At 41.3% G+C, this 12,019-nt stretch overlaps 1 pseudogene; it reads left to right on the top strand.

Moving 5' to 3' along the window:
* The first annotated feature begins 4,748 nt into the window (after positions 1 to 4,748).
* The window catches only part of LOC112070137 (voltage-gated delayed rectifier potassium channel KCNH8-like), a 193,479-nt pseudogene continuing 186,208 nt past the window's right edge, over positions 4,749 to 12,019 (top strand).

A 12,019-nucleotide genomic window follows, 5' to 3' on the forward strand; every position in this document is an offset into this window, starting at 1 on the left:
AATTTAATAATCAACTTTGCTTGTGTTGATATCTCAAGTTTACTGGAGAACTGAGACGAAGTAGAGACTCTGGACAGGGTGGATGAGGTTTAATTAAAAGCATCTATTCAGAGGTAAAGATATCTGAATAGCGTGCAGGACCCTTTCATCAAGCTCAAATTGAACTATCCGAAAGAAGCCTCTAAACATTTTGTGCAGACATTATATATGATAAATGAAGTTAGGTTGAGTCTGGTAGATCTGTTCTTCTGGTTGGTCCTGATGAGTTGGGCGAGGTCCCCTTCAGGCTAATATCACTGTCTCATTGGCTCTGAGTAGAGTTCTTTGTCTTCAGAAATGTTCAGCTAAAAAGGAGATTAGGTGTGTGCGTAGATGTTCCTATTTTGTCATTTCTGGTGTGCTCTGTAAAATGTTCAGACTGAAGAGGAGATTTTGTTGTGCGTAGATGTTCCTGTCTTATCAGTGTTTATGAAAGGTCTGTGTCAGCCATCTGTCTCTGGGTGTGTGTGGGTCTCAGTATCTGCTTATGAGTTTGTGAGAAACCCTGTTTGGAAGAAGTTAGTTATAACAATGTAATAGCAAATATGCTTGTTTATAATAAATGATATTTATATTACACTTGCCTTAATGTATTGAAAAATACCATGCTTACTGGTAGGCTAAATTACTTGCAAGTTGGTCAACCACCATCCTCGTGTGCATGCCTGGAATGGCAGTTGGATTTTGAATCGGAATAGCAGTTACATTTTTAATTGACCCAAATGGTTCCCCCCCTTTTTATGTAAGAGKTTTTATTAAACACATTATTTCCCTTTAGCTTCTAGGTAGCATCTAGTTTGCAACAGCACAGGTTTGTACGAACCTTGCTGTTTGCCACTCAGACCCTAGCAACAATTTWGCAAAATATGAATTTGTAAATTTTTTATGACACTACCAATAAATACGTAATTTAGCGGGAAAAATGAATGACCATTTAATGTGGCATGAACAAAACCAGTCATGATGCCATCTGATGGTCAAACAAATCACTTTTTTTKTTAAAAAGGTMGGTAAACTGCYTTTACAGTTTTCATGGACACACAAATCCAAATAATGTAGATATATTGAATGCTTCTAACCGAAAGAGTCAACTATAGGCTGGATTGGATGCGCATTGGTGTCTAGCTGTAGGCTAGTTGTCTAGTGATATTGGCGACCATCAGATGATCCAGGAAAGAAAACAAAAGGTCTACTTCTTGTGGACACGGAGAACACCCAACACACGCAACACAATTCTAATAGTGTAGGCTAGGCTTATATTTTTGGTCAAAATATAGAGGGGGCTCAGTGTCAAGGTTGTTGACCTGTAACGGTTGCTCTCCTCCTCTTCGTCTGAAGAGGAGAAGCAGGGATCGGACCAATACGCATCGAGGTATTCTGACATAATTTATTTATTGACAAGACGAACACTGACACGAGCTACACTTGAATGATACAAAATAATAAAACGACGTAGACTGACCTAAACATGAGAACTTACATAGACACGAAGAACGCACGAACAGGAACAGACTACATGCACGAACGACAACCGAAACAGTCCCGTGTGGTGCGACATACACGGACACGGAAGACAATCACCCACAAACAAACAGTGAGAACATGCTACCTTAATATGGTTCTCAATCAGAGGAAATGTAAAACACCTGCCTCTAATTGAGAACCATATCAGGCAACCCATTTAAACCAACATAGAAACACATAACATAGAATGCCCACCCCAACTCACGCCCTGACCAACTAAACACATACAAAACAAGAGAAAACAGGTCAGGAACGTGACATGACCCAATAATCAATTGGATAAGTAACTCAAAATAACTCAATATGCATAGGTAGTGCACAAAAATAATAATGAATCTTATTAGGATGGTACTCAGGCCATAAGAAAATGAGAACAACTTGGTCCAGAAGATGGCAGTATTTCACTTATCAAACTTTAGGCTACTAGCAGAAAGGCGGTCTCTCTGGAGAACCGTTCCATTGAAAACTATCATAAATGTACATRTCCAGGCTGCTATTCAARCAAAGCCACATTGACATTATCCATCCCTGGTTAGCCACTATTTGCTTAACAAGTCAGATGTAGCCTAACACAATATCTGCCAATTAATTTCAAGCAATATTGCCCCTGGTCTGTTGTCTGTATGGTGCATGTGTTTGTTTATCACTCCATGTAGCCAGTTAGTGATGATAATGATAACCATCTTGTGGGTAGACAGAAAGACTTTCCCCAATAACCTTCTCAATMAAATGTTAACTGCAAAGCAGGCTTACCTGACAGAACACTGAACATTTAAACGCAACATGTAAAGTTGATGGTCCCATGTTTCATGAGCTGAAATAAAAGATCCCAGAAATMTTTCATACGCACAAAAAGCTMATTTCTCTCAAATGTTGTGCACACATTTGTTAATATCCCTGTTGGTGAGAATTTTTCCATTACCAAGATAATCCATCCACCTGGCAGGTGTGGCATATCATGAAGCTGATTAAACAGCATGATCATTACACAGGTGCACCTTGTGCTGGGGACAATAAAAGGCKAGTGATGGACTGTCATTTCTCTTCGCTTATTTGGGCTGTTCTTTCCATAATATGGACTTGGTCTTTTACCAAATTGTGCTATCTTCTGTATACCCCCTACCTTGTCACAACACAACTGACTGGCTCAAACCCATTAAGAAGGAAAGAAATTCCACAAATMAACTTTTAACKAGGCACACCTGTTAATTGCAATGCATTCCAGGTGACTACCTCATGAAGATTGTTGAGAGAATGCCAAGAGTTTGTGAAGCTGTCATCAAGGCAAAGGGTGGCTATTTGAAYAATCTCAAATATAAAATATATTTTGATTTGTTTAACACTTTTTTGGTTACTACATGATTCCATATGTTATTTCATAGTTMTGATGTCWTCACTATTATTCTACAATGTAGAAAATAGTAAAAATTAAGAAAAACCCTTGAATGAATAGGTGTTCTAAAACGTTTGACAGTAGYGTATATATTTGCAAACAGGAAAAATGTTACAGAGAAAACAGAATACAAACAATAATTTGATGGTGCTTGTCATGCCAAATAGGACTACTGTTTATTAACCATTATTTTACTTATGGGCCTATATTGACACATCTCTTGTACACCAAGGACCCGGGGAGGATTGGCAGGGTAGAGAAGAATGTCCCTTACCTATTTAAAAGCTACGAAACAACATGTTTCATTTTTTTWAAGTAGCTCTCAAGCTAGAAAAGGTTGCGACCCCTGCTCTATAGGCTACTAAGGCTAATGGCGCAATACTAGAACATAAAAAAACTCGAATAACTTCTCAAGGGAAGTGTGTTGGACTGAACAAACTGTGTGCTTATTCATTGATGATGAACCTTCTGCACTGCATGCCCTTTACGCAGTTCTGAATGTAGCATYTTCACTACCGGTTAGAGAGCGCCACAACATTCTCAAAACACTACCAGAAAACGCGGAACATGTCAAAAGCTTTAAACTCTGSAACATATATTGTCGCAATGGAGTTTAGTTCTCCCCAGATAAAACATAATTGGGTTTTCGTTTCTCGGTGAACACGTTTTATAGGCCTATTATTGATGTGTTATTGTATGGTGGGTGACTGGTCAAATTTGATTTCTGAATCGCTGACCGGCTCCCTTGAAGCACAGCAGCTGTCACCATAGCAACTCCAACAGCTGTGCACGGGAGAGAAACCCACATTTTGGGGCTGTTATGCTTATCAAATCAAAGTGTATTTGTCARGTGCGCCGAATACAACAGGTGAAATGCTTACTTACAGGCTCTAACCAATAMTGCGAAAAAAAGGTATGTGTGTGTGTGTGTGTACGTAAGTAAAGAAATAAAACAACAGTAAAAATACATTTGAAAATAAGAGTAGCAAGGCTATATACAGACACCGTTTAGTCAGGCTTATTGGGGTAGTATGTACATGTAGGTATGGTTAAAGTGACTATGCATATATGATGAACAGAGTAGCAGTAGCGTAAAAGGAGGGGTTGGCGGGAGGTGGGACACAATGCAGATAGCCCAGTTAGCAAATGTGCGGGAGCACTGGTTGGTTGGGCAAATTGAGGTAGTATGTACATGGATGTATGGTTAAAGTGACTATGCATATAAGATAAACAGAGAGTAGCAGCAGCGTAAAATAGGGGTTGGGGGCGGGGGGGGAAACACAATGTAAATAGTCCGGGTAACCATTGGTTACCTGTTCAGAAGTCTTATGGCTTGGGGGTAAAAACTGTTGAGAAGCCTTTTTGTCCTAGACTTGCCACTCCGGTGCCGCTCCGGTACCATCCGCSCCAATTATTGAGTTTTCAGGCTGACTTGATTAAACAGAAAAACATCGAATTTTATTTGTTCCTGGACATATATTTTCTGTTTATGGTGGGAGTTTGAAATATATCATATTACATGTTCACAACAATGTATTTCGTTGAAAAAAGGGATCTTGTAGCCTAGCTACTATTGTCAAACCCCCATCCTATCCCCAAAGTAAAGTCTGTGGGCAACACAAGGGATCATCACCKCTGCCAAGCCTCCAATGTACCCAGGAGCATTGGTCTCTGGAACTATAGTCCCCAAAATATATCACGTGACATGACATCTGCTCGCAGTAGTAACCAGGAGAAACAAAGCAACTGCTAGGGGGAGGAGAGCGCGCGCAGTATTGCTTACCGCCGAGGAGGAGCTTGCCTCCGGAGTTCAGTTCACAGCATCAGTACCGAAACTTGCGCTGTCCTTACTCTGCGTTGGTTCTTCTAGACAAAGAAAAACATTATCTAAGCTATTTATAGCTGGTAGTCTATATCTAAAGGCTGGTGCCAGGTTTGGGTTCTCCAAGACTGGGTATGCGCGTTTTCTTTTGAAGGATATGGTCACAACCCCGGTCTCAAAGTGGAGCCACGCACATCTCGGATCGGCGCGCTCCTCCAGGGGCTAGGATGCGCGCCCGGAACGTCAAGGTTCTTGCCCGGGTTTGGGTCTGAACAGGAATCCACTGCCCCGGGGCGCCGAGGCAGGAGGACCCAGTCGACCCGTACCAGGATGCCGGTGATGAGAGGTCTGCTGGCGCCGCAGAACACCTTCCTGGACACCATCGCCACCCGCTTCGATGGCACCCGTAAGTAACCAACCTCCAGGTCATAAAGCAGGTATAGGTCGCCTAAAAGCCTCTACTGTTTTTAACTTTCAGGGTTTGCTCTATAGCCTACCCAGTAGAATGTTAGTGACCAAGCACATGTCTCCACACTGAAAGGATTGCTCAAATGAAATCAATTTGATTGGTGTGCTTCCACGCAGGAGACGGAATTTTCCATTCTACTTTTACTTCAATGTATTGACTGTATAGGCCTATTCATCCAATGTGTGCGTTAAAGCATTGTCTTTACCCCGTTATTATAATCGATAGCTGATGTTTTAAATTGGCTTCAGCAAAAAGTTGGCATATAGTTTTTGTGCTTTCTTTTATCAGTGGTTTCTGTCAGGCGCACAACTGAGCTCCGCATGCTTGTGGGGTCTATGTAGCCTATAATAAACACATCTTATTATAACCCTTTCTCTGGCTACTATTGTAGCCTATGGGGTGCATAATAACACACAGCAAAATGCAGTTATTGTTATATCGGGATATGAGTGATTTAGACAACACATTCAGAAATCCGCATAAAACAATTTACAAGCATACAATAGTGCACGTGGATAGACCGAGCTTGATTCTTAAGTTTCGGTGTGATTTAGCGCACCTGCTATGTTTAACTGCAATACTGCGCGGTCCATTGTTTAATAATGCACTGGCTGATAATGTCCATCTATCACCATTCACCTCAGCTGTCTCCAACCTAGCTCTCGAAAACCTTTCTCCATATGTAGGGTTTACAGCGCTTACATTCGCTCACTGATGGCGCCACGTGAACTACAATTCCAACGCTGTGTTTTAACGTTTAGAAACGTCAACAAACATCGCTTTCAAACCGGTTTTCAAAACATATGCTGATATGCCCCTTATCTTTCATATCAGCTTGAAAGATAAAAAAAAATGCACTCAATGTCTTTGAGAACCCAAACCTGCAGCTTTGCACAATTCCACAAGGTCTGTGTGCCTCCAGTTGATGTCCTACACGTCCTCCTCAGTAACACTAATACACACACATATATATATATATATATATATATATATATATATATATATATATATATATATATCTCGCTGATATGAAAGATACGGTCCTTATGCTTCCAAAACCACAGGCAAGCAATGCGTGTTCATGCTCAGACCAAGTGTCAAAACTTAACAAAAATGATGCCTTTGTTCAGTGACTCTTATGTGTAATGGAATGGAACTGAGAGTCATGGTTATATCTCCAACCATGATATGTGATTTGATCAGAAGATAATTGTTGATGTTCTTTTATAGCTGCATATTCCTATTTCAGTAAAGCAGTAAACACAGCGAGTTAAACGGGTGAGTTAAAAAATGTTTTAGGACACGTGTTGGGGAAGTGGGCGGTCGAGTTCCAAGCAGGGCTGCTTGAGCCTTGTGTGTCTTGTCTCGTTTTGATCCATTGTGATTAGGGTTGAATGGTGGGAACCCGGTTACCTAGATTTACTGGGATTTACCCCCGAAACCACTCCCTTTTCCCGGGATAAWTAACGGCTTAGAAACCGGTAAATAATAATACATTATTTATATGAACAGCATGGCATGAAATGGAACAGTTAAATTACATGTGATGTCTAAATCTGGCTTCTCTAACGCCTCTGCATGATGAATCATCAACGCTCAGGGTGGGAACAGACACCCCAGCTGTGTTCGAATACCCATACTAACATACTTAATGAGTAGATACTACATACTGTATACTATTAGTTKATTTTAGTATACTGTAAACGAACCYTATCGTTTCAGTTGAGTGTACTAGAGCTTCGCCTGTCTACRGGGAGTTGATGCGGTTCCTATGCAACCTCTTGCTAGCTTCTTATGGCTGGGGGGRAGTATTGAGTAGCTTGGATGAATAAGGTGCCCAGAGTAAACTGCCTYCTACTGAGGCCCAGAAGCTAAGATATGTATATTATTAGTAGATTTGGATAGAAAACACTCTGAAGTTTCTAAAACGGTTTGAATGATGTCTGTGAGTATAACAGAACTCATATGGCAGGCAAAAACCTGAGAAAAAATCCAACCAGGAAGTGGGAAATCTGAGGTTTGTAGGTTTTCAAGTCTTTGCCTATCCAAGATACAGTGTAAATGCGGGCCGATTGCACTTCCTAAGGCTTCCACTAGATGCCAACAGTCTTTAGAACCTTGTTTCAGGCTTCTACTGTGAAGGGGGAGCGAATAAGAGCTGTTTGACTAAGAGGTCGGCAGAATGCCATGAGCTAAGTCATGCGCGCGGCCGCGAGAGTGAGCTGCGTTCCTTTTATTTCTAAAGACAAAAGAATTGTCCGGTTGGAATATTATTGAAGATTTATGATAAAACATCCTAAAGATTGATTCTATATATCGTTTGACATGTTTTCTACGACTGTAATGGAACTTTTTGACTTTTCGTCTGGACTAAGTGCCTGCGCCTCGTGAATTTGGATTTGTGAACTAAACGCGCAAACAAAAAGGAGGTATTTGGACCATAAATTATGGACTTTATCGAACAAAACAAACAATTTATTGGGGAACTGGGATTCCGTGGGAGTGGCATTCCGATGAAGATCATCAAAGGTAAGTGAATATTTATAATGCTATTTCTAACTTCTGTTGACTCCACAACATGGTGGGTATCTGTATGGCTTGTTTTGGTGCCTGAGCGCTGTACTCAGATTATTGCATGGTGTGCTTTTTCCGTAAAGCTTTTTTGAAATCTGACACAGCGGTTGCATTAAGGAGAAGTATATCTTTAAMTCCATGCATAACAGTTGTATTTTCATCAACATTTATGATGAGTATTTCTGTAAATTGATGTGGCTCTCTGCAAAATCACCGGATGTTTTGGAAGCAAAACATTACTGAACATAACGTGCCAATGTAAACTGAGATTTGTGGATATAAATATGAACMTTATCAAACAAAACATACATGTATTGTGTAACATGAAGTCCTATGAGTATCATCAAAGGTTAGTGATTCATTTTATCTCTATTTCTGCTTTTTGTGACTCCTCTCTTTGGCTGGAAAAATAGTTGTGTTTTTCTGTGACTTGGCGCTGACCGAACATAATCTCATGGTATGCTTTCGTCGTAAAGCCTTTTTGAAATCGGACACTGTGGTGGGATTAACAACAAGTTTATCTTTAAAATGGTGTATAATACTTGTATGTTTGAGGAATTTTAATTATGAGATTTCTGTTGTTTGAATTTGGCGCCCTGCAATTTCACTGGCTGTTGTCAAATCGATCCCGTTAACGGGATTTCKGCCGTAAGAAGCTAGCTTGTTAGCATAACAAATGACTAGCTAAACATTTAACAATTTCGGGTGTGTTCGTAAATTCAATCCGTAGTGCCAGAGTGCCCTCTGGGCGTTCGTAAATCAAATCTAGAGCGTTGTCAGATTGTCTGTTCGTTAGTTTTGCTCTCGGAGCATTCAGAGCGCACACTGGACGCTCTGGCCAAGAAGTAGGGTTGATCCGAGCGGTCAACAGCAGTCAAGCACCCAAGCTAACTGGCTAACGTTGGCTAGCTACTTCCAGACACAAATGAGAGAACACCTCACTCTGACCATTTTWCTCACCCTAGCAGAGCTGGTTAGGCTGTTTTCATGTTATCCAGAGCGTTGGTTACTGTAACTGTGCTGTAGGCAACAATTTAATTACGCTTGTTTTTGACGAAGTTTACTGACACTGGCCATATTCAAAGGGTGTTGAACATTCGGAGTAGATAGACAGAATTAACAATGTCCATTGAAACACACAACGACTATGCCACTTAGCTAAGAATGGTGTGAATAATCAAGTCAATAAACGTTGGGTAGTTAGCTAGATAGCAGATAGTTAATATACTGCCTGGCAAGTTCGATGTATTAGTAGCCAACTAACGTTAGGTAACTAGCTAACATACCGGTACATACTGCTGTAATGCAATGCGGTTCGTTATGATAGCGTAGCTAACAAATTGTCAGCCAACATAACGTGTAACGTAACTTATTTGAAAAGTTATTACTTTATTACATTGCTCAACATTTTCTTAACATTTGTCATAATTAGTTAAAGCAATGAATTTGTATCCGCTCTCGTCGGACTTCGGCTGTATATGTTCCGCCATTTTCTTCAAATCTGAAAAGTCCTCTGAAGAATTGCATTATGGGCCCTAAAAGCACAAAAATAGTGTCCACTGCATGTATACTTCGTATTTTGGCGAATTTAGTATGACATCCGGGAACTTTTGGCATACTAACTCTATCCATACTATGACCAATAAGCATACTATATACTCAATTCACATCACAAATAGTTCGGTTAGTGCGGTTAGTGTGAGTATTATAACACAGCTCCCATCTCAGTATTGAGTGCAGTTCACAATGCATGTAGAACTCTTTTTCTTGTGACAGGTACGCCTGCATTCGCTGCAGCATAGTCTATGCTACGGTAATATAAAGACCGAATGCGCTTCTAATTTACCRATCTCCATCTGGTTTTTGGGGGTCACCTTATGTTTTTTATGGTAAAGATTATTAATTTTAAATTGCAGCTGCAGAGTTTTTTTAAAAGTCACTCGAGTATCATTGCTTTAAATCAGTGCAGTGCTAGCAATCTCGCAGTATTACTTTCTCTCCATCTGTATTTATATTTGTATTTATTATGGATCCCCATTAGCTCCTGCATTTCTTATAKCAATAGACTATTCGAAGGGGGCCGCGAGCTCTTGTTTGCTGAATGTTAAATACAGCAGCCAATAGAACTCAGGGGTAGTTTGAAAGAAGAGTGAACGCGTGATGGCGGTAGGCTATAGCATTTTTTACATTTACATTTTAGTCATTTAGCAGACACTCTTATCCAGAGCGACTTACAGTAGAGTGCATACATTTTATTACATTTTTACATACTGAGACAAGGATATCCCTACCGGCCAAGAGCAGACGCTCTTATCCAGAGCGACTTACAGTAGAGTGCATACATTTTATTACATTTTTTACATACTGAGACAAGGATATCCCTACCGGCCAAACCCTCCCTAACCCGGACGACGCTATGCCAATTGTGCGTCGCCCCACGGATCTCCCGGTTGCGGCCGGCTGCGACAGAGCCTGGGCGCGAACCCAGCCCAGCCTGGGCGTGAACCCAGAGACTCTGGTGGCGCAGCTAGCACTGCGATGCAGTGCCCTAGACCACTGCGCCACCCGAGCAGTTATTTAGCAGTTATTTATTCAGACCCGTAACCATTCAATCTTCTTGAAGAGAAGTGAAAGCCTTCTGCATCTAATTCTAGTCCTATATTATTTTATTGATAGCAATTGGAATGCACAGAGATACCATGAAGAGATCCTGAGGCCCATTGTCGTGCCATTCATCTGCCGCCATCACCTCATGTTTCAGCATGATAATGCATGGCCCCATGTTGCAAGGATCTGTACACAATTCCTGGAAGCATGTCCCAGTTCTTCCATGGCTGGCATACTCACCAGACATGTCACACACATTGAGCCGTTTGGGATACTCTGGATTGACGTGTATGACAAACTTTTCTTATAATGAACTGTAAACTCAGGCAAGATCTTTGAAATTTGTTGCATGTTGTGTTTATATTTTTGTTCGCGTGTTCATACGTGGATTATTTGTATCAATGTGGTGGCAATTATTTTACAAACTGCCCATGACGTGCTGCAAGCAGTGAGCCTAGGCCTAAACAACAACATTGTTGACCGACACATTCCTCTCTTGCGTGATGTGCAACTAAACAAACAATGACACTCAAAAAATCCACAGTTGTAGTTTTTTTTCCCCCTCGACCTTCAAAAATGGTCTTCTAGGATGATTTCAGCTTAGGACATGGACTCAAACATCCATTTTCAATGATTTTTCTGTCACTTCTAAAACAAGAAAATGGTTAAACAGAGAAAACAGAAAATGATTTCAATTGGACTTGATTTCCTTATAACTGTAACTCAGCAGATCTTTTGAAATTGTTGCCATTTCGTTTATATTTAGGAGTTTTTTTGAGCTTGGTCCTCATTTAAATGTTCTTAATGTAGGGCTCCATAAAATGTATTAATGTAGGGCTCATAAAATGTAATTTAATGAGGTGTAACGGCAAGGGATCGGACCAAGAGCAGCGTAGTTTGTGCTCAACATATTTAATAATGAGATAAAGTGAACACTTAACAATTAACAATAACAAAATGTGGCAAACCGATACAGTCCTAGCTGGTGCAGAGAAAACACAAAGACAGGAAACAACCACCCACAATCCCCCAACACAAAACAAGCCACTAAATATGACTCCCAATCAGAGACAACACACAAACACCTGTTTCTGATTGGGAACCATATTAGGCCAAACATAGAACAGACCAAACTAGACACACAACATAGAATGCCCACCCAGCTCACGTCCTGACCAACATAAAACACACAAGAACTATGGTCAGAACGTGACAGTACCCCCTCCTGAGGTGGGACTCCGAACGCACACCCCTAAGAACTCTACGGGGAGGGTCTGGGTGGGCATCTGTCCGCGGGCGGCTCCGGGCTAGGACGAGGACACCACTCCACCATTGTCTTTGTCCCCTCCTTTAGGCGTCCGTTTGAGTGGCGACCTCTCCCGCGCCTTGGCCTAGGAACCCTCACAAAGGGCCCCATCAGACTGAGGAACAGCGCCGAACCGAGAGTAGCTTAGGACAGAGAGGTAGCTCCGGATCTCAATGGCGCTCGGACTGAATGGCAGCTCCGGACGTGAGGGCAGCTCATGAGCTTGGAGGGCAGCTCATGACTGGAGGGCAGCCTCATGACTGGAAGGCAGCTCATGACTTGGAG

Source organism: Salvelinus sp. IW2-2015, unplaced genomic scaffold, assembly GCF_002910315.2.
Source record: "Salvelinus sp. IW2-2015 unplaced genomic scaffold, ASM291031v2 Un_scaffold1233, whole genome shotgun sequence".
Classification (NCBI taxonomy): domain Eukaryota; kingdom Metazoa; phylum Chordata; class Actinopteri; order Salmoniformes; family Salmonidae; genus Salvelinus; species Salvelinus sp. IW2-2015.